Below are 21,474 nucleotides of genomic sequence, written 5' to 3'. Positions count from 1 at the left end.
TACCACTGTAGGGCCGTGCAGTTATGGCAGAGGGCGAGTCTAGCCGGCACTCCGATTTGCCACGCAGGCGAATCCACCGATTGGCTAGAAAAGATGATGTCACAAGCTACGCAACCAGGTTGGCCATGACATCATGAACGTTCCGATGAAGCGAGCGCGAGAAGCAAGGCAAGCAAGCAGGCAAACGTCATCACAGGGAAGGATAAGGAGGTTTGGGCAGTGCCCAAATTGTCTGTGGGGCAAACCGCCATTGCTTTCGTCTCGGGTCGCCTTTGTGACAGCGACATCGCTTGGAATTCTCTGGGTGTCTTCCGTTTTAAGGGTGAAGTTGTGCTGCCCCCTGGCGGCCTGGCAAAGGACCTGCAATTGCACAGCTACTGGTCGGCTCTTCCAGAAGATGCGAAGACAAGAGGACAACTGCTTGGTTGAATAGAAGCCTCCTGGAGGAAGAAGCTCAGAGCTCGGCAGGATAAATAAAGGGTTTCTCTCTGTTTCTCATTCCAACCCCCTTCTCCACATTTCCTCAGTAATCTGTGATTTATTTTTATATCATCTATTAAAAAAATCAACTAAGATTTGTCAGTGAGAACTTCTCCTAATACACACGTTTTTATATGCAATTCTCCTTAATATTAGGGATGCGGGTGGCGCTGTGGGTTAAACCACAGAGCCTAGGGCTTGCCGATCAGAAGGTCGGCGGTTCGAATCCCTGCAATGACGGGGTGAGCTCCCATTGCTCGGTCCCAGTTCCTGCCACATCAAAGTGCAAGTAGATAAATAGGTACCACTCCGGCGGGAAGGCAAACGGCGTTTCCGTGCGCTGCTCTGTTTCGCCAGAAGCAGCTTAGTCCTGCTGGCCACATGACCCGGAAGCTGTACGCCGGCTCCCTTGGCCTATAAAGCGAGATGAGTGCCACAACCCCAGAGTCAGCCACGACTGGACCTAATGGTCAGGGGTCCCTTTACCTTTACCTCCTTAGTATTTATGTATCTTATTGTCAGGGTCTGGCAGGACGCTGATGAGTGTGGGGCTAGAGTCTGACTCGGGGGAAAGGGGACTGTGGTTTGTGGGGACCAGGAGACAAGAGTCGGAGGCAGGGGGAGGTTCAGAAGATGAGGAGGAAGAGGCAGGCCAGGCAGGTGAAGGGCCAGGGGCTTCCCAACCTTTTCCTGCCCCACTGCCTCCCAGAACCACGAGGGGTCTGAAAAGGGGTGAGCAGAGGCAGTTGCCATGCAGGCATAGTCTCCAGCTGCATGCACAGAGTCCGTCGGGGAAAGGTACGTAAACTGGTGGACCTGGAGCGTGGCCACCTGTTGCTGCAACTGCTCCACAGAGCGCACACCTGGGAATAGATCAAGGGGGTTGGACTAGATGACCCCTGAGGGAACCATACAACTCCACGATTCTGTGAAAATGCACACCAGAAGTGCATCGGATGTCATATTCATGCCGCGTCATAAGCTGGTTGTGAGATGCTGCCTCCCCAGCCCATAATAATCAGCTCCAGCACAGAGCCTCTTTGGCCTAATGAATTCCCTATTGGAGATCTTTGCGCTGCCAAATCCATTATCTGAATATTCATCGTGAAGCAATGAATATTCAGAATGGCCACGGAAAGCTTTTTTTTTTTTTTTTCTCCGAAAGAGAATAAGAGGGATCTCTCTCTCTCTCTTTGCTCCCACCCCTGATGCTAGACTTATTAGGCCTCCTCTAATGGAGACAGGATTCTACCCAAGCGCTGTTAACAGCATAAAGATTTGGCTGTGCTGCTTAAATTAAAATTCAGGCACATACAACCTCTGCTTAAATTGAAATTCAGGTCATCCGACGTATTCTTAAAATCCTCCAAGGAAGGAGAGTCCAGCACCTTTTGAGGGAATCCATTACACTCTTGAGCAGCTCTGTCAGGAAGTTATTCCTGATGTTCAGTCGTAACTGCCTTCCTTGTAACTTGAATCCGAGCTCAGTAGCAGCACCCAGATCATTTGCAAGCATAGCTCTCTTTAAGCCGAAGTCCTAGACGTCCTTTACAAGCTCAGCAAATGGGGAATAAAATGGCAAATGCAATTTGTTGTGAACAAGTGTTATGTGAATTGGGTTTAAAGGTAAAGGTAAAGGGACCCCTGACCATTAGGTCCAGTCGTGGATGACTCTGGGGTTGCGACGCTCATCTCGCTTCATTGGCCAAGGGAGCCGGCGTTTGTCCACAGACAGCTTCTGGGTCATGTGGCCAGCAGGACTAAGCCGCTTCTGGCGAACCAGAGCAGTGCATGGAACGCTGTTTACCTTCCCGTCGGAATGGTACCTATTTATCTACTTGCACTCTGACGTGCTTTCGAACTGCTAGGTTGGCAGGAGCAGGGACTGAGCAGCAGGAGCTCACCCCGTTGCGGGGATTCGAACCACCGACCTTCTGATCAGCAAGCCCTAGGCTCTGTGGTTTAGGCGACTGTGGGGTTGCGGCATTCATCTCGCTTTCAGGCCGAGGGAGCCGGCGTTTATGTGCAGACAGCTTTCCGGGTCATGTGGCCAGCAGGACTAAACCACTTTTGGCACAACGGGGCACCGTGATGGAAACCAGAGCACACGGAAACACCATTTACCTTCCTGCCACCTATTTATCTACTTGCCCTGGTGTGCTTTTGAACTGCTAGGTTGGCAGGAGCTGAGACAGAGCAACGGGAGCTCACTCTGTCGCGGGGATTCGAACCGCCGACCTTCTGATAGGCAAACTCAAGAGGCTCAGTGGTTTAGACCACAGTGCCACCCGCGTCCCTCTCGCCGCTGTAGTCCAAATCTTAACCAAAGGGCAAATGAAATTATGGGCCCTGGCGTCCCGGGACCCTCAAAGGAGAGCTCAAATCTCAGGAAGATCGGATGCTGGATTTTCCATTTCCTCCACTGCAACACCCTCCGTGCCATTTGACATGCCAAAAGCTGGTGCGATTCAGTTCTGTTCATTTCCTTCCATTGGAACAATGGGAGGGAATTCTCATTCTTATTTGAAAGCAGGGGAAAAGGATATGAACCTCTTGGGCTCACTCTGCGGACCGCCAGTGTCCCGGGCGGGACTCGTGTTCGGAAACACCATCTTAGTGAAAATAACGCACACATGAAAATGTGTCATGTTCTTAGTTTTATTAAATGGACACCCTGCGTTTACACCCCCACCCTGAAGGAGCCTAAGGGGGAAAGCGGCAAGCAATAAAATGATGCAAAAGTCTTTCAAGCAATTCCAGTGCAGATGAAGGGAGAGAGCTTCACTCGAATGGCTTGCTAGAAGAGGAAGGTCTTTGGGAGGTGGTAAAGGACACCAGGGCAGGTGCCACCACACTGAAGGCCCTGATTCCTACATTGTGCCCTGTAGATTATCTCCAGAGAAGGGAGTTGTCTTTTTTTGGTTTTGTTTGAGTATGCAACACAGCTGTAATATAGATAGATAGATAGATAGATAGATAGATAGATAGATAGATAGATAGATAGATAGATGATAGATAAAATAGAAATGGGGGGAGGAATGAGGGCTGTGATGTCAAAGGGCAGGGAATTCCCAAGTATGGGTACTGCCGCACTCCAAATAATTATATCATTTATAGACCCTTTTATTCCACGGGTCCCTTTTATTCCCCTCCTCACAACAACCTTGTGAAGTAGGTTAGTGTCAGAAGTGCGAGCAGGAGCCAGGCCCTGTGACCAGTAGGGCTTCGCAGGACTGGGGCCTTCCTAAATTTGTTCTGGAGAAGCAAGGCGTGGCCGCACAGGTGAGGCTGCTTGGTAACTCACTGCACCTGGTGGCAAGAGCTGGGAAGGGATATAAGGTCAGAATTTCACTTTGGCTCTTTGCCACAGCAACTCGTTTCCTGCCTTGCTGCGTTTGGTTTCTTGCTTCCTGATCCTCGGACCTCGGCTTCTTGACTTCTTGCTTCTTGACCCTCAGACCCTTGACTTTGTGACTCCCTGCTTTTTCACCCTCAGACCCTTGACTTTGTGACTCCTTGCTCCTCGACCCTCAGACCCTTGACTTCATGACACCTTGCTCCTCGACCCTCGGACCCCTGACTTCGGGACTTCTTGCTTCTCAACCCTCAGACCCTTGACTTCGTGACTCCTTGCTCCTCGACCCTCGGACCCCTGACTTCGGGACTCCTTGCTTCTCAACCCTTGGACCCCTGACTTCGTGACTCCCTGCTCCTCAACCCTCGGACCCCTGACTTCGGGACTCCTTGCTTCTCAACCCTCGGACCCTTGACTTTGTGACTCCTTGCTTCTTGAACCTCAGACCCTTGACTTCGTGACTCCTTGCTTCTCAACCCTCGGACCCTTGACTTTGTGACTCCTTGCTTCTCGAACCTCAGACCCTTGACTTCGTGACTCCTTGCTTCTCAACCCTCGGACCCTTGACTTCGTGACTCCTTGCTTCTTGAACCTTGGACCCTTGACTTCGTGACTCCCTGCCTCCTGACGCTCGTACCCCTGGCTTCTGGACACTCGTTCCTGCTCACACCCCGCCATCTTGTCCCCGATCCTGACGTCCTCAGCCGGGACTTTGATTGCCCGTAGACTGGACCATGGCAGTTAGGCTAAGAGATGGTGACTGGCCCAAAGTCACCCAGTGAGCTTTCACGGCTCACTTCTGCCCTGGTCAGACCACACCTGGAGTCCTGTGTCTAATTCTGGACACCACAATTTAAGGAGGACCTTGACAAGCTGGCAAGTATGCGGAGGAGGGTGACCCTGGGTCTGGTTAGGTTGTGCCGGGCAGGGAGTCCCAGTCCTAAACATCATGAGGGCACCAGGTTGGGAAAGGCTGGGCCGGACAGGCTGTTTCGTCTGATCCGGCAAGGCATCCTTCTAATGTTCCCGTTGCCAGCTAGGTATTTGGTCCAAAGGGGTTTCCCTGGCAACGGAAGACGCTGTCACCGTCTCCATGGCAACAGATGCTAGCACTGATGCACTCTGTTGAGCCATGGATAGACTCGGGACAGGCTAGTATCTTGAAGGGGGAAAGGGGGGGGATATGTGGGGAGGGAAACCAAGGCAGGAAAGAAAAGGGGGGCACTATATATTTAAACCACTTTAAGAAGCCACTGCTTCCCCCCAAATAATCCTGGGTAGTGCATCGTTTGTTGTGGGTGCTGAGAGATGTTCACAGACCTCACCCCCCCGAGCTGAAATTCCCATAGTTCCCAGGTTTTTAACCACCCCCAGCAACTCTCAGCATCCTTAGTGGTCTCGGTTTCCCCCAGTGGCTTCTCCTTCCTATCCGTATCTAGAGTTGCCAGCGTGGTTTAACAACCAATCCCTCTTCGAAGGGAACTCTGGGGATTGTATGAGAGGAACCAGGGTCTCTCAGTAATTCTCTGCACCCTTAACAAATGTTGTCCCCCCCACCCCATGGCATCTCCAGGTGGGGCTGGAAATGTCCCCTTGCCCGAAGCCCTGGAGAGCTGCTGCCACCCAGTGCAGACAGTACAGAGCTTGATGGGCCCCATGATCTCTGCCTTGGGGGAAAAGGCTGATTGCTATGTCCCTATGCAGAGTGAGGAAAGACGTGACTCTTTATTTCTCAGGGTGGGTGAATCTATTTCACATTAATCTGAAGACATCTTAAGGCAGCCCTGTTCAGGGAAGTTTTTAATGTGTGACATCTTAGTGTATTTTTGGTCTTTGTGGAAGCCGCCCAGAGTGGCTGGGGAAACCCAGCCAGATCGGCGGGCTACAAATAATAAATTATTATTATTTATTTAATCTGTGGAGTGGCACATGAAAATTCTATTTCTCTCTCAAAATGTATAAAATGAAATTTTGGTTTTAATCTTTTTTCCTCTCCCTCCCCTCTTTTTCTTTCTTTCTTTAGCTAATGACTGTGTCGGATGACTATTTCAGAAGTGTGAGATCTGGTAGATAAGAGATACCTTCTGATCAGCACATTTGCCCAGGAGGTAAGTATCAGGTCAGTTCACCTCCCGTTGCACAAATAATTCCTATCTGTGGTCATGGCAGAACAGATTCACCTTTGCAAATAAAACACAGTGTGGATATTTTGGCCAGGGCTGCCCCCTAGTGGTGATGGTTGGTATCAATATTTTCAAATACACAGTACAGTATATAGTTTCAAATATGTATGATTAATATAAGGTTTATACCTATGACAGTTTCTAGGTAGACTTATAAAATGGCATTGGTGGGCTTGCTAGATTTGTGATTCACCTCCCGCCTCCCCAGAATTGCTGAAGCTATAAAACACCCTGTAAAACCTGCAAAATTTGGGGGAATTTGCTCTAAAACGTCGGTGAATTTTTAGGAGTTTTTCTTATTATTAAATTGCAAATTGCTGCAGAAATGTCGAAGTGAAGTTTGGGGAAATGAGAAACCAAAATTGACGTATGCGCTCATTCTTACTCATCAATGCCGCCATCCCACCCCACCTACTCCCGTCCCCGATAACAAATGTGACACTTGGTTGCTAGCTTAAACCATTATAAATTGTTTCCTTTGGCCTTCCACATTGCTGTCTCTGACGTCAATGAGTAGTATTGGGACTAAACTCACAGTCAAGATTTGCTCTGTAGGTTTTGTTTACTACTATGTATTTTTTGGTTGTCTGGGGAAATCAATTAATCAACTTACACACACACACACACACACACACACACACACACACACACACACACAATGGTGCCTCGGGTTAAGTACTTAATTTGTTCCAGAGGTCTGTTCTTAACCTGAAACTGTTCTTAACCTGAAGCACCACTTTAGCTAATGGGGCCTCCCGCTGCTGCCGCCGGAGCCCGATTTCTGTTCTTATCCTGAAGCAAAGTTCTAAACCTGAAGCACTATTTCTGGTTTATATCTGTAACCTGAAGTCTGTAACCTGAAGCATATGTAACCCGAGGTACTACTGTATCTCAAAAAAATTAAAAATATCTCTTGTTTTTGCTGGCACTCTAAACCACATGCTTAGTCTGCCTGTTGTGTGATCTGGAGGTCTCCAGAGTCAGGTGCCCTGTCAACTTATGCCTCCGGAATGGATTCAGAAGCAAGACCACACCAGCATCCTTGCCCAGCCGAAAATTATCCACCAAACCGTCTTCTGCAGGTAAGAACCTGGTTGCTAGACCTCTCAACCCTAGCAGGAGCAACCACCGTTTGAGTTTTAGCATAGCATTTCCAGGATTGCATCCAGCTAAATTGCGCTGTGGCCTTTTTTGCAATGTGCGTTTAGAGAATGTTAAGAGTCCTGCTGGATCGGCAAATACAAAAGCACTCTCGCTTCCTGAAAGGTAAAGGGACCCCTGACCATTAGGTCCAGTCATGACCGACTCTGGGGTTGCGGCGCTCATCTCGCTTTATTGGCCGAGGGAGCCGGTGTACAGCTTCCGGGTCATGTGGCCGGCGTGACTAAGCTGCTTCTGGCGAACCAGAGCAGTGCACGGAAACGCCATTTACCTTCCCGCTGGAGCGGTACCTATTTATCTACTTGCACTTTGAGGTGCTTTCGAACTGCTAGGTTGGCAGGAGCAGGGACCGAGCAATGGGAGCTCACACCGTTGCGGGGATTCGAACCGCCGACCTTCTGATCGGCAAGTCCTAGGCTCTGTGGTTTAACCCACAGCGCCACCCGCGTCCCTCTCACCTCCTGTAGCTTCTGGCAAATGGTGTTCTGAAGTATCAGTGCCTCTGACTTGTGGAGGCAGAGCGGAGCCATTGTGGTGAGGAAGGTTAGCCCACTCCGAGGATCAAGGACTTTGTCATGCAAACTTCCCTTGCCAAGGCAGAATCAGGGGCAGGGCCGGATTTAGGTTTGATGAGGCCCTAAGCTACTGAAGGTGATGGGGCCCTTTCTATGTCCAGCTGCCCTTTGTCAACCACAAATTGCCGCTGTTTTTTGTGTTGAATATATGCTATATGGTCATTTATGGACCTCATAGGTATCTCAAGCCATTTGCGCATGTTGCCATGCAACCGGTCCATGCAGAATGTAGGCACCCTATATATAGAAAGGAGCAAACCAGTGATATTTTAGGGAGCAGGCGAGCAGGCGGGGCCCATGACTTACATCATACGAGCCTACACAACACAAAATACTGTTGCTGTATCTAGGTTTTATTTTATGTGTTTTGTATCTTTTATTTTGGAAATGTACATCCAGTTTTTTTCCCCTTTACATTTTTTTTTGGGGGGGGGCAAGAGTGGGACCCTCAGCTATAGCTTGTTTAGGTAAAGGTAAAGGGACCCCTGACCATTAGGCCCAGTCACGGACGACTCTGGGGTTGTGGCGCTCATCTCGCTTTATTGGCCGAGGCAGCCGGCATACAGCTTCCGGGTCATGTGGCCAGCAGGACTAAGCCGCCTCTGGCGAACCAGAGCAGCGCATGGAAACGCCGTTTACCTTCCCGCCAGAGCGGTACCTATTTATCTACTTGCACTTGATGTGCTTTCGAACTGCTAGGTTGGCAGGAGCAGTGACCGAGCAATGGGAGCTCACCCCGTCATGGGGACTTGAACCACCAACCTACTGATCGGCAAGTCCTAGGCTCTGTGGTTTAACCCACAGCGCCACCCGCGTCCCTATAGCTTGTTTAGCTTATAGGTAAATCCGGCACTGATCAGGGGCACACCTTAAGGTTCCTGATCATTCATTGGCTGCTGAACCTCTTAACTGCCCAGCACCTGTCAGCATGTATGATGGGAGGTGCCCACAGTTTTGAGGAAATGGCATTGCCAGGCGAGATCTATGGGCTGGAGAGAGGAGGTCTGCCCATCCCTCCCTTACCAACACTTGCTTCATCAGAGCAGTTTACAACAATTGCACATTAGACAGCAAAAACCACGCAGAAATGTTAAAATCAGATGGAACGATGTGTTCTTCACTGTCTGCACAAGCCTGGCAGAACAGGAAAGTTTCCAGCAGGCGTTTAAAAGGTTGAAAAGGAAGTTCCACAAGACTGGGTTGCTTGTTGATGTTGAATGAGCCTTGCCAATTCAGGGAATGACCGTCGATGCCGCCGCAGGTGATTTCGGTGATCTCCCCACCGGACCCACCCTCCTCGCACAATTTGCAGGAGGAGGAGGAGCTTGAATATGTGAAAAGAAAAAGGATGCTCGCTTTTCTAGGGATGGGTGGCAACCCTACCCTGAGGTGCCCCCGGGCCTAAGTTGATCAGGGCTTCGTAAATTAATATTCATTAATACTAAAAGGGGGGGCAGATAAACACCAGGACAGAGGCTGAGCGGAAGTGAACTGGCCTGTTCTTGACACGAAGGGAGCTGTAGGATAGGTGTCACAATTGCAGGAGAGGGAGATATTCTGCCAACTCATCTCTAACCATCTCTCCCTCCTTTCTCTTTCTGCAGGCCTTCTGTATACTGGGTAGATAAGATACCTAAGGCGCAGCCTAGAACAACAGTTCCAGGCAAGTTAAGAAAATAAAAGAATTGAACTGTTTTCTTTAACATGTGGTCTTGCGCATGCTTTATCCCCCCAAAATTTTTTATTGGTTTTCACAATATTATAAACAAACAAACAAATGCACAAGACAAACATAACAAACATAAATAATAGCCTTATTGAAAATTACAGTTATTAACTTTGTTAAGTGAGTTCCTCGCTTCCACTTGGTTGAATTTCATTGCATGTCCTTTTAACGGTTTTCCAAATCCCAATTTTTATGAAATTTAACTTAAACATTAACATCCTTAAATCTTCACCTTATATAATTAAACATATTGATTCATCACTTAACATAAATAAAATCCTAAGCCCCCATTAAGTATCTGCAAGCTATTTCCGGTTCTAGCACACGAATTTTTCTGTATGCTTTTCTTGGTTGGAGAACTGCATTGCAAAATTCGCAAAAGTGCACATTTTGGAAGGAGGGCTGTGTTTGCGTGTTGTTTTGGGAAAGGGGTGAATTAGGTAGGCTTGCCCTTAAATGAAAATGGAATCAAATTTCTCTCCCACCCCCCCCCCCAATGTCAAGCTAGGGGAGAAGATGATGTTCTTGGCGCAGATGGGCTAATCTTACCACATTCTGGCAAGGCTATATCAATATTCACATCTATTTTCCTTTCTTCCTCCACCTGTTCTTTTGCAGTCTTAACTCCCCGGCAGGAAGTCCTGTCTCGATCCAAAAAGGTCAATTCAGACTACAGCGGGGACAGGTAGGGAGAGAATGTAACCAGACCAAAAAATCACCCCCCAAAAAAACACATACTGGGTGAGTGGGGTTTTTATGGGGGGGGGGGGGGAGAGAATAACAGCTGTAAACAGAAAATGCATAGATTTATTTTGGCTGAAACTTTTTTTTTTTTTTTGCCCATTCCATCTCATTTACCTCTGGGTGATTTACAGGCCCGTTAAAATTCATGCCAATGTTTTGGACAATGAAATCAATTATAATTAATAAAAAGGATAAACGGTAATAGAGTTAAGTAACCCTCAAACCCAGCATAGACAGAGTAGCTAAAATGCATTTGTAGAGGTTGGTGGAAGAATCAAGGAGCAACTGAAAAATATTCCCACTGTAAGAGATTATGGAGTGGACATCAGGCAAGCCTTTATGGGAAGGTTATTGCATAATCAGGGGGCCACCACGAAGAAACACCTGCAGGTCACAAAGTTTTGGGTGTGACAACTTTGTTCTGTTCAGGGGACAAATTTAAGACTGGTTTCTGTGTGGCAGAATCAGAGTCGGACAGTTAGGTTTTTCGCCTTAATTTCCTCTGGAACAACAGCCACATTGAGGGGGCAAATCCTCTTCATATCTCCAGACAAAAAAAATCTAGTGCTCAAGGACGAGTATTCAGGAACATAGCAAATACGTTTACTTTGCTTAGCAGAACTTAAGCATTACAGAAAGTAATACAAATGAATAAACATTAGAAAATACTAGCATTACAAATGTAAAATGCTGATTATTCTGATGCAGAGCTGAGAAACCCTGGTTAGATCATGCATAGGCAAACTGGGCCCTCCAGATGTTTTGGGACTACAACTCCCATCATCCGCAGCTGGTACGCTTGTCCAAGCAAAAGGTGCTGAAAAAGAGCGCAATGAAGGCATCTGGCTGATGTCAATAGGCAGGGAGTTCCAAAGGTGTCACACCAAAAGAGTGGCTTCTTTCTTTCTTTTTATTTATTAAATGTATAGACTTCCCTTCATCCAAAGAGGGCAGTTTGCAAGATAACTGATGCAGGATGGGTATTATGTAGTACCTGTAACATGACCAGTTCTGCATACATAGGTAAAGGGACCCCTGACCATTAGGTCCAGTCATGGCCAACTCTGCGGCACTCATATCACTTTATTGGCCGAGGGAGCCGGCGTACAGCTTCCGGGTCAAGTGGCCAGCAGGACTAAGCCGCTTCTGGCGAACCAGAGCAGCGCACGGAAAAACCTTTTACCTTCCCGCCGGAGCGGTACCTATTTATCTACTTGCACTTTTGATGTGCTTTCAAACTGCTAGGTTGGCAGGAGCAGGGACCAAGCAATGGGCGCTCACCCCGTCGTCGCGGGGATTCGAACCGCGACCTTCTGATTGGCAAGTCCTAGGCTCTGTGGTTTAACCCACAGCGCCACCCGCGTCCCTCTGAATACATAGGGCAAGGTAAACTAGTCCGTAGTTGGGGATTTGCCACAAAGTGCCACGAAGACTGCTTTAATTTGCCTTATGCTTCTTGACTTTTGCAGGTGTGGGTGGGCTTTTCTTCTTCTTACTATATTGCTAAATTCCTAATATATTCTCCCCCTAATCCAGACCCACTGCTGTGTGGCCGGTAAAAGCTGCAGCCCTAAAGGTGAAGGCGTCGTCAAGGCTGATAGAACTGTCACAGCCCCGGCCTTACCGTTCTGCCTGGGAAATAAACCGTCCCCTATATCCGTTGGTATGTATACCCTTGGCCGGCCTGCTACCTTAACTAAGATTCTAGCATTGCAGGGGAGTGGGTTGGACTAGATGCTCCTTTGGGTCCCTTTCCGACTCTACAATTCTATTATTCCTGGCCATGGGGCAGCTGCTTCTGGCATACTTGCCCGTGGTTGGGAGGTCATATGCTTTGGCTCAGTGGTACCGAAGCTTTTATTTGGACAAACCACTGGAAAATTGGGGAGGCCTCTCAGGAGACCATTTATTAAAGCCCCTACCAACCTAGTTTTGGCGCTGTTGTATAATGAATTCTCCTTTCCTCCATATGGTATAAAAGTAAAGGTAAAGGGACCCCTGACCATTAGGTCCAGTCGTGACCGACTCTGGGGTTGCGGCGCTCATCTCGCTTTATTGGCCGAGGGAGCCGGCGTACAGCTTCCGGGTCATGTGGCCAGCAGGACTAAGCCGCTTCTGGAGAACCAGAGCAGCGCACGGAAACGCCGTTTACCTTCCCGCCAGAGTGGTACCTATGTATCTACTTGCACTTTGACGTGCTTTCGAACTGCTAGGTTGGCAGGAGCAGGGACCAAGCAACAGCTCACCCCGTCGCGGGGATTCGAACCGCCGACCTTCTGATCGGCAAGCCCTAGGCTCTGTGGTTTAACCCACAGCGCCACCCGCGTCCCCCATATGGTATAATGTATACTATAAATTGTCATCTGAATACCTTCTTCGTGTGCCCTCACCATGGAAGGTGGCATCAAGAACAGTCCTTTTCAGTGGCAGCTCCCCACTTCATACATTTAAAAATAAACACCCCTCAAGAGTGGTTTACAAAAAGAATAAAACTTTTGGTAAATAATTCTTGGTATAGGGTGAATTCCCAAAATCTTTGGGTGATCTCAGGTGCCGTCAGGGGTTGCTACCTTCCTGTGGCTGCCATGAAGAAGCTGCCAGAACCGCCAATCCACTTATCAACCAGAGCACAGAGTTCTGCCAAACATTACAGGGTGACCACTGCTGATGGTTTAATAATATGATATTATATATATATCATATATATATATATATGGGCATTGGAGCCCCTGGGCAATCTCCAAAAAACAGCTCAACAATTTGGGGCAGGCATAGGCAAACTCGGCCCTCTAGAAAACTCGGCCGAGTTTGCCTATGCCTGACTTGGGGCAATCTTGGGGGGTTGCTATATCAAAGCTGTTCTGTTTGAGGTTGGGTTCTTTATTTTGGGTTCAAAACAAATAGGGGGTTGTCTTGTACATGGAGGGCGTCTTATACATGGAAAAATATGGTACGCTAAAGGTAAAGGGACCCCTGACCTTTAGGTCCAGTCGTGGCCGACTCTGGGGTTGCGGCGCTCATCTCGCTTCACTGGCCGAGGGAGCAGGCGTACAGCTTCCGGGTCATGTGGCCAGCAGGACTAAGCCGCTTCTGGCGAACCAGAGCAGCACACAGAAACGCCGTTTACCTCCCCGCCGGAGCAGTACCTATTGATCTACTTGCACTTTGACGTGCTTTCGAACTGCTAGGTGGGCAGGAGCAGGGACCGAGCAACGGGAGCTCACCCCGTCGTGGGGATTTGAACTACCGACCTTCTGATCAGCAAGTCCTAGGCTCTGTGGTTTAACCCACAGCGCCACACGCATCCCCAAAAATATGGTAAAGTAAAGTAAGGTAAAGGTGCCCCTGACCAGTAGGTCCAGTCATGGCCGACTCTGGGGTTGTGGCGCTCATCTCGCTTTACTGGCCGAGGGAGCCGGCGTACAGCTTCTGGGTCATGTGGTCAGCATGACGAAGCCGCTTCTGGCGAACCAGAGCAGCACACGGAAACGCCGTTTACCTTCCCACCGGAGCGGTACCTATTTATGGTAGGTGGCTTTAAATGGGAATTTGGCAAGTTTATGGAGCTGAGTTGGCTCTGCCTCCACTGTTGGAATACCAGTTGCTAGAAACCGCAGGCTGGACACAGTGATAACAGGACACTGGAATTGATGGGTCATTGGCCTGATCCAGCCAGCTCTTCCTTTCTCCTTTGTCTCTTGTCTTCAGGTGAGCAAAGGAGCACTGGCCGCTGTTCCCACGCAAAGGATAATTGCTCTAGCCATACCACGGACTGTGCCCTCCGTTCCAAAGAGTAAGAGATACGTTTCCACCTTCTTGCTAACGATGACGATAGCTTGCTCTCCAGACAAGTCTAGCTGCGGCTCCTCTGGGATACGTAAGCGGGTGGGGAGGCTGTGCCACCCTGCCGCTCACTTAAACAATAAACCTTCCCATTTTTAGAAGATGAGGAACATGGGAATAGTGCTGTACAAACACAGGTGCCTAAGTGCATTGGGAGCAGGGCTCCCACCGGCTTCTGAGATCCCCCTTCTGACAGCCGAGCGGTGCGGGAAACGCTACCTGCACACCCCCTGCCCTGAGAGAAAAGCCGTTGGCAGTCGGATTGCAGATGCCAACTTGGAAGACTTTTGTTTCTGCTTGGGGGGGGGGGGCGCCTCCCACCTAACTTTTCAAACTACTTGCCTTTCATCTCACCCTCAGCTGTAAGGCACACACCTGAGTATAGTGGTACCTCGGGTTAAGTACTTAATTCGTTCCGGAGGTCCGTTCTTAACCTGAAGCACCACTTTAGCTAATGGGGCCTCCTGCTGCTGCTGCTGCGCCACCGGAGCACGATTTCTGTTCTCATCCTGAAGCAAAGTTCTTAACCTGAAGCACTATTTCTGGGTTAGCGGAGTCTGTAACCTGAAGCGTATGTAACCCGAGGTACCACTGTACTGCCTTCTGTTATTTTGCTGGGGGTTCAACTGCCTTCTTTGCCTCTGGGCCAGGAAGAAAAGCAGTATCTGTCAACACCTGGCTGCTGAACGGATGTGTATCAGGCTGGGGGGCAAGACAAGTGATTTTAACAGACCCAAAGGTGGTCTGAGAACTTTCATGGTGCATATCTTTTATGCTGTCAAACACGTTTTCGACAAACTTGGGGGGAAATCTGAAAAAATTGATTGCCCAGTGATGGAAGTGTTTCCCCACCAGCCCATGAGAGAGGCGCCACTGCCTCCACACACTCATTCTGTCACCTAGCATTCACAAGTTTCTTCCTTTCCATATTAATTGCATGTATATGCCACCTTTATCTTCCAAGGATATCAATGATTTCTGAGGTATCCTGACATGAGACTTTTCAGCTAGTTTCGCCCTATAATGTGAATTCCCCAAGACAGTGAAATGCTCCCCGATTCAATGGTGGTGAGCGATTTTGCATCGCCTCTAGGTTTTAGACCTTCAAAACATTTGGGGACAGGGCTGCTTGTGTCGAATTTTAGTCATTGTTGCTTCTCTTTTGGTTCACTCCTACAGAGCCACATAGAAAACTGACCCACCATCCTGCTGGAGCGGCAAAGTATGACGAGCTCTCCAAACCCAAAATCTACACGTTTGACAAACGCGACCCACTCCAGGTTTCCAAGGCGGCTCTTCAATACGTTGCTTCTCCTCGCATTCTCGAAATTAGCCGCCCGGTGAGGATAAGAGGCAAAGTGGCTTGAGTTATGTAAATGCTACACTTCCTCGATTTCATATTAAAGGATCCCAGACCTCTCGGATCTGGAAAAGAAGCAATGATGTATTTCGTTTATTTGGTTGTGGGACTTTTCGTTTATTTGGTTGTGGCCTGCTGCATCTCTGGCCTGCAGGGAACAGGTTTCATCAAAGGATGAGCTGTTGTGGCTCTGAATTAATGCATCTTGTGACAGAATAGCTGCCCCACCTGCCTTCCAATGCCAGCTGTGAGATTTTATAGTGGCGTATCATTTTGCCTCGCTTGCCCCAGGTTTCCATACTCCTCTTGTCATTTGGCACGCCTGTTGGTGTCTGGCACATCTGTTGGGACCAGGCAGTGGGATTCAGGACAAAGTCCTCCTCGCCTGCACATGTGTACACCTTGTGGTCAAGGTCACTGGGGAGTAAGAAGCAGTACAGCCCTTCTAGGCTCCATCACAGTTCCATCATTTAAGTACACTGAGCCTCTTCGGCTTGCTGATCAGGTCAGTGGTTCGAATCCCCGCAATGACGGGGTGAGCTCCCGTTGCTCTGTCCCAGCTCCTGCCAACCTAGCAGTTCAAAAGCACGCCAGTACAAGTAGATAAATAGGTACTGCTGTGGAGGGAAGCTAAATGGCATTTCCATGGGCGCTGGTTTCCGTCAGGGGGTCCTGTTATGCCAGAAGTGGTTTAGTCCTGCTGCCAACATGACCCAGAAAGACGACTGTGGACAAACGCCAGCTCCCTCGGCCTGAAAGCGAGGAGTGCCGCAACCTCATAGTTGCCTTTGACTGGATTTAACCGTCCAGGGTCCTTTACCTTTTCCTTATATAATAACCTTGTCAGATCAGATCCTGGCTTTGATCTGTGCATCTCCCTAGATCTTCCTCCATGTCAGAAGAACATGGGCAAGTATACGTGGGCAACTAAGAAAAATCTGAAGTCGGTCCCAGAACCTGTTTCAAAAGTGGCCACTGGACCTTGGAATCTAAATCCTTCATGTTGCATTACAAATCCTCCCTCTCCGATCGATTCTCGTCCTGCCCAAAGTGAATCCAGCAAACAGTTTCCACCCGATCAGATGTATTTTTGAGAATTTGGAAATCAGATTCACCCATTTCTCCTTGAGCATCATTTCTCTAGGCTAAATGCATCTGGTTCTTTAAGAAAGTCCCTTTGCTATGGTTTACTTCATACAGACGTTTTGCTGCTGTCCTCTCTCCTCTTGAGAGCTGTCTCTTGCTTGAGTCACAGCCGGATGGATTCCACTGCTAAGCACCGTGCTCGAGGTGTTGAGAAGTGATACACATCTATGTTTACTTATTATTTATTCTGTTTGCTTTGGGTTGTATCCAACTAAGTTATGCACGGGGTAAACTCACTGAAAATAATGCAATCTTTTCGCGGGAGATAATACTAACTTACAGTTCAAACCTCTAATAATTTCTCTTTTAGTAGTGGCCAGGCCAGGCGCACCAAAGGTACTGGGTGAATTTGGAAGGTGTTTTTCTTTGGCAAATCAGTACGAGAAAATTATGGTCACAAAATAGCACTTGTGGGGGGTGGAAATTGAATTAACAAAGTAAAATCGGCAAAAGGTTTGAAGCTTAAAGACGCTTTTGCAACTGTCTGGTAAGGCTTTGTTATGGGCATGGCTAAAAGTGGAGAGAGGGCTACCCACACAATATAAAGCTTTTTGGTTAATATAAACTGCATAAACTTCTCGTTGTCTGGGATAGGAACTTTATGTGGTTTGGGGATGTTATTCTGGATGTGTTGTCTAAACTCCCATCTTCTGGGTTAGGGTGGTATACTTTATGTGTGTATGATGTTGTTGTGATCTATTTTTTAAAAGAAATTAACGGACCTAAGTTAGTGATGCTTATTATTTCTAATGGGTCTACTCAGAATGGGGCCAACGCATCCTATAACCTTGTGTCTCCAGCGCCTGGTTTTTGATGGTTCACATTTAACATACAAAAGTCGCCACTGGATTTTACGTGCATGTATCTTTCCAAGGGGACGCGGGTGGCGCTGTGGGTTAAACCACAGAGCCTAGGACTTGCTGATCAGAAGGTCGGCAGTTCGAATCCCCGTGACGGGGTGAGCTCCCGTTGTTCGGTCCCTGCTCCTGCCAACCTAGCAGCTCGAAAGCACGTCAGAGTGCAAGTAGATACATAGGTACCACTCTGGCGGGAAGGTAAACGGCGTTTCCGTGCGCTGCTCTGGTTCGCCAGAAGCGGCTTAGTCATGCTGGCCACATGACCCGGAAGCTGTACGCCGGCTCCCTCGGCCAATAAAGCGAGATGAGTGCTGCAACCCCAGTCAGCCACGACTGGACCTAATGGTCAGGGGTCCCTTTACCTTTTTATCTTTCCAAGCTGTCAATATGCTTCCTGAATGATGGGGCTCAATGCCAAACGCAAGGGTATCTTGCAGACAAGGCACAGATATGAAGTGCTTCTGAGCATGTGTAAAGTACCATCTTCTCTCTCACAAAAATGACCGTATCGGGTTCCAAATGACTTGGATGAGACAGAAGAGGTCTGAACTCCCATCTTTTCTTTCTTTTAATGAAAGGAGAACTGCCTATCACTGCCTCGGACACCTCTCTTATTTCTATTTCCACATTATTTGGCTTTGCCTCTCACCTTTTACTTTCCCCTCATCTCTTAGAACTCTAGCTCTCCTCATCATAATGGGTTCTATTCCAAGTTCTCCATCCATTTCAAAAGTCCTGCTCTGCATAGGACTAAAGTAAAGGTAAAGGGACCCCTGACCATTAGGTCCAGTCGTGGATGACTCTGGGGTTGCGGCGCTCATCTCGCTTTACTGGCCGAGGGAGCCGGTGTACAGCAGGACTAAGCCGCTTCTGGCGAACCAGAGCAGCGCACGGAAATGCCGTTTACCTTCCCGCCAGAGCGGTACCTATTTATCTACTTGCACTTTGACGTGCTTTCGAACTGCTAGGTTGGCAGCAGCAGGGACCGAGCAACGGGAGCTTACCCCGTCATCGCGGGGATTCGAACTGCCGACCTTCTGATCGGCAAGTCCTAGGCTCTGTGGTTTAACCCACAGCGCCACCCGCATCCCTTGACTAGCATTTGATAAAACCCGATGTTCCAGGGTATAGACTGAAGGCACTGGAGGAAATTTTGCTAAAGCTAAACAGGACTGGAGTCTAGCAAGTCCACACAAGAGACCGATTACCTGCCCTCAGTTCCATGATGGAAGAATCTGTCATTCTTCTCTGGTAGAAACTTGATCTTTATCTTCCATCTCTGGGCCAGTAACATCTGCGCAGCCGTGGTCGCATCCATAGTCTTTTCTGCTCCCTCGGGATTTCGGCACCTGAGTTCTGTATCATGTAAAGAAGTATTTTTTAATCTCTCGACCCCTTCGAAAAGCCACGCCTGTGGTCCAATCCACTGATCAATCAATCAATCAGTCTTTATTACGGTCCAGAGACACAACAAATTGATACAAAGAAATTTACAATTCATACAGCCTACCTCCAGGTTAAACAAGCATTTTGCTCAAAAGATAGGGATCATTGGTTCTTGCAACCACTGATAAAAACTTTGCCACTGAAAGAGCCAGCTGCGTTTAAAAGGCCGTCATGGAATCATGTGGCAGAGAGTCCCACAGGCGTATCAGTAAGAGCTGCACCTGTCGGCTTCTCTCAGCTTAATGGGTTAATCAGCAAGAGTCCAAATTGGACGGGTTAGTTGCCAGTTTGAAACCAGAAAGCTTAGTCCTGGTTAGGGTCTGTTCATTTTTTAGTCTGCTTTGGAGTGAGCAAGAGGCTGTCTCTGCCCTAGACATTTAAAGCAGCAACGGAAGACTGGCAGATGAAGATGATTGACTACATGGAAATGGCAGAAATGACCAGCAGAATTCGAGATCAGGGAGAAGAGAAGGTGGAAGAAGATTGGAAGAAATTCAAAGACTATTTACAGAAATATGGCAAAATTAAAGAAGTTTAGAAAGAGACTGGTATTAAACAATTTGACTTTGCATAAGCCGTTTTTAGATTATGTGTAATATATTATTATGAAAAAGCAGGTAATGTTAAATCAGAAGGATTTGCTAAAACAACAAATTAAAATAGAATGCAAAAAGGGAGGCGAGAGGAAGTCAAAGGAACAAGTTAAGGAAAGGACATTTTGGAAAGTATAATTTTATGTGCTGTTTTCATTTTTTGTTCTTATATGTCTGATTGTGCATCTTTTTTACTTGTTTTGTATTTTTTCTTTTTTGTATTTGTGTAGTTTGTAGTGGTTTTTGTTGCCATTGTTATTGGTATTGTTGGGTTGTTGAGTTCAATGTTAAAATTTCAATAAATATAATTAAAAAAAATATAAAAAATAAAGCAGCAACATTTCCCCTTTCGAGGTGATGGACTACATGGAATTGGCGGAGATGACTGGCAGAATCCGAGACCAGGGAGAAGAGTCGGTGGAAGAAGATTGGAAGAAATTTAAAGACTATCTACAGAAATACTGCAAAATTAATGGATGTTAAAATGATGTTGGATTGAAGTTAAGTAGTTTTTAGCAGTAACGTTATAAAGATGTGCAAAAATGGATTGTTAACAGGTGATAATCTAAAGTTATAATATATTAAGATTAAAGATTAGGATAAAAACAAAGAGGGAAAGGATTTGCTGAATTAACTAATTGAACTGGAATACAAAAAAGGGAGGTGTGAGGAGGTCTGGGGAACAAGCAAATGAAAGATAAGATACGGAAAGATTGAATTGTTTTTATCTGTTTTTACTTTGTATTTTTTCTTTTTGTAACATTTTGAAAACTTTAATAAATATCTTTAAAAAAAACAAAAACATTTCCCCTTTCGCCCTCCCTTGCATTTCAGCTCAGCCTCCCCACTTTCCCCTCACATTCCCACTTTCTTCCCTCCCCCTGCCCCCATTTTACCTCAGTCTCCCCACTTTCCCCCCTGCTCCCCCCATTTTACCTCCGTTCTCCCCATATTTAACCCTTCGCTTCCCTTTTCACCCCACCTCGCATTTCGCCTCAGCCTCCCCACTTTCCCCTCACATTCCCACTTTCCCCCCGCTCCCATTTTACCTCAGTTCTCCCCATATTTACCCCTTCATTTCTCTTTTCACCCCACCTCGCATTTCACCTCAGCCTCCCCATTTTCCCCTCACATTCCCACTTTCTTCCCTCCCCCCAAATTTTACCTCAGTTCTCCCCATATTCACCCCTTTCTCCCCATATTTACTCCCTCATTTCCCCTTTCACCCTCCCTCGCATTTCACCTCAGCTTCCCCACTTCCCCCCCACGTTTTACCTCGGTCCTCCCCACATCCACCCTTTCGCTTCCCCTTTCACCCCACCTCGCATTTCACCTCAGCCTCCCCACTTTCCCCCCGCCCCCCCACGTTTTACCTCAGTTCTCCCCATATTTACCCCTTCGCTTCCCTTTTCACCCCACCTCACATTTCACCTCGGCTTCCCCACTTCCCCCCCATTTTACCTCAGTTCTCCACATATTTACCCCTTCATTTCCCTTTTCACCCCACCTCGCATTCTCCCTCAGTCTCCCCACTTCCCCTCACATTTACCCCTTCCACCCTCCCTCGCATTTTACCTCAGCCTCCCCACTTTCCCCTCACTTTTCTTCCCTCCCCCCACATTTTACCTCAGTTCTCCCCATATTTAACCCTTCGCTTCCCTTTTCACCCCACCTCGCATTTCACCTCGGCCTCCCCACTTTTCCCTCTCACCCCCCTCTCTCCCCCCCACGTCCACCCCCTTCATCCCTTTTCACCCCACCTCGCATTTCACCTCAGCCTCCCCACTTTCCCCCCTCTTCCCCCCATATTTACCCCTTCCACCCCACCTCGCATTTCACCTCGGCCTCCCCACTTTTCCCTCGCACCCCCACTATCCCCCCTCTCCCCCCCCCCACGTCCACTTCATCCCTTTTCACCCCACCTCGCATTTCACCTCAGCCTCCCCACTTCCCCCCCGCATTTTACCTCAGTTCTCCCCATATTTAACCCTTCGCTTCCCCTTTC

General features: G+C 48.1%; 1 non-coding gene across 1 annotated transcript; it reads left to right on the top strand.

Moving 5' to 3' along the window:
• Positions 1-5,856: 5,856 nt before the first annotated feature.
• On the top strand, positions 5,857-9,466 carry SPMAP2 (sperm microtubule associated protein 2). The gene is made up of 3 exons (XR_013391262.1): positions 5,857-5,943; positions 6,966-7,100; positions 9,359-9,466. It is a non-coding gene; the product is annotated as a sperm microtubule associated protein 2 (transcript).
• Positions 9,467-21,474: the final 12,008 nt, after the last annotated feature.

This window comes from Podarcis muralis, chromosome 18 (assembly GCF_964188315.1).
Source record: "Podarcis muralis chromosome 18, rPodMur119.hap1.1, whole genome shotgun sequence".
In the NCBI taxonomy this organism is placed as follows: domain Eukaryota; kingdom Metazoa; phylum Chordata; class Lepidosauria; order Squamata; family Lacertidae; genus Podarcis; species Podarcis muralis.
The sequence above is the reverse complement of the archived record's forward strand: the minus strand, read 5'-3'. Positions and strand labels throughout refer to the sequence as shown.